At 65.7% G+C, this 1,617-nt stretch overlaps 1 protein-coding gene across 1 annotated transcript in view; it reads left to right on the top strand.

The window, feature by feature from the left end:
- Positions 1-1,617, top strand: part of ALYREF (Aly/REF export factor) — a 9,938-nt gene that overhangs the window by 1,304 nt on the left and 7,017 nt on the right. The gene's annotated exons all lie outside the window — the stretch shown is intronic.

Here is a 1,617-nt window from a genome sequence, read left to right as displayed (position 1 = left end):
GGGATAGAAGTAGTGGGGCTGAGCTCAGTGGTGGGCACTGGAACCCCACAACAGCTCCAGTGGGTGTTTACACCGACCTGTGCCGTAGTGGGTACACCAGGCCATGTCCTCTGCTGTGGTTGGTGGCCCTGGTGCCCACCAGGTTTCCTGGGAAGACCAGTGGCTTCCGACTGGGCCATGCTGTGCCCTGGAGCGGGCGAGGGCCTTGCCAAGACCCACGCACTGCAGCACGGTGCAGGGCTGGGCTGCAGCCAGGGGCACTCGGAGGGCTCCTTTCACAAAGAGCATGGTGTCTGCCCTTGCTGGGTGAGGCAGAGCCCTGGTGCCTCCCACAGGGACAGGGACTGTGACCAAGATGGAATGCTGCACTCCCAGCCTTGACCCTGGGGAGGAGGTGGCCCCCCCCAGTGGCTGGCGGGTTTGCCACAGCACAGCTGGGTGCCCCGGTGCCAGGCAGGGGCTGTGCCTGGGTCTCCTGCAGCGCAGGGGAGGGGGAGCAAGACCCTTTCCCAGCAGGGGCAACACAGGGACAGGAGCACCCTGCCTGCAGTCATTCACTGCCCAGCAAAGCCCCATCAGTTCCTGCTGCTCCCCACAGCTCAGCCCAGCACCGTGCTGCCAGCACAGGCTCCCCAGGCTGTGCCCTGCAGCCAGCGGGTGTCAGGCTGTCCCTTGGGGCTGCCAGCGGGGCAGCAATTGGCCAGTGATGATCAGCAAGTGAGGTTTTTTTATTTCTGCCAGGTGTTTGAGCAGCCACGGCACCCAGGGAAGGCAGGACCGCTCACAGGGGCCGGGGGGCAGTGGGGCTGTGAGGCCAGAGCCCCACTGGTGCTGTTGTGGGTCCCTGTGGCTTGATGGAACGCAGAGGCCAAGTCAAAGTGGGCAGCAGGAGGCAGGCCCCCCCCCCTCGCTGCAATGCTCACAATGAGGTAGGGTATGGGGCTGCCCCCCTGCTTGGGGACCCAGGAGCCCCTGCACAGTCGCAGGCTGGGGACTACGATCAGCTCCAGCCCTGCTGCTGCTGCCCCCTGCGACACTCTCAGCCAGACTGTTACTACCCTCTTCTCGGAGCATCTCCGGAGCACCGAGTGTGATGTCCTGCCCTCTGCCCAGGGCACAGCCCATCCCCAGCTTTGTTTGGCCTGACCCGGGGCAGCCCCTGGCCCAGACAAGGCCCTGCAGGGCTCAGGGAGCTCAGGAGCCTCATGGGCAAGATGGTGCTTCTGCACCGCTCTCCCTGGCAGAGCAGCCCTGAGCTCCCAGACCTGGGTGGGCTCCCCCACCCCACAGCACCTCCCTCCCCTGCAAGGACAGACACGATGAAGCCAGCCCAAGCACGTTTATTGTCACCAGAGAGCCACCGGTGCCAGCTCAGGCATCCACACACTCCACAGGGTCCAAGGACACTGTCACATCCGCCTTGCACTGGAGAGCACCGGGGGCTCCAGGCAGCACCCGGCAGCTCCGCGGCTCAGGGGCCACATCCGTCACGCACAGCACCTGCAGGGGAGACCATCAAGAGGGACCGGGGTCCCCAGGCAATGCGGCACAAGCCGGGGGATGCCTCTGCCGTGCCCAGCACCTGGCAGGCAGAGGACCCTGCCCCTGCTGCTCGCT

Source organism: Egretta garzetta, unplaced genomic scaffold, assembly GCF_000687185.1.
Source record: "Egretta garzetta isolate BGI_Z169 unplaced genomic scaffold, ASM68718v1 scaffold381, whole genome shotgun sequence".
Taxonomy (NCBI): Eukaryota; Metazoa; Chordata; class Aves; order Pelecaniformes; family Ardeidae; genus Egretta; species Egretta garzetta.
The sequence above is the reverse complement of the archived record's forward strand: the minus strand, read 5'-3'. Positions and strand labels throughout refer to the sequence as shown.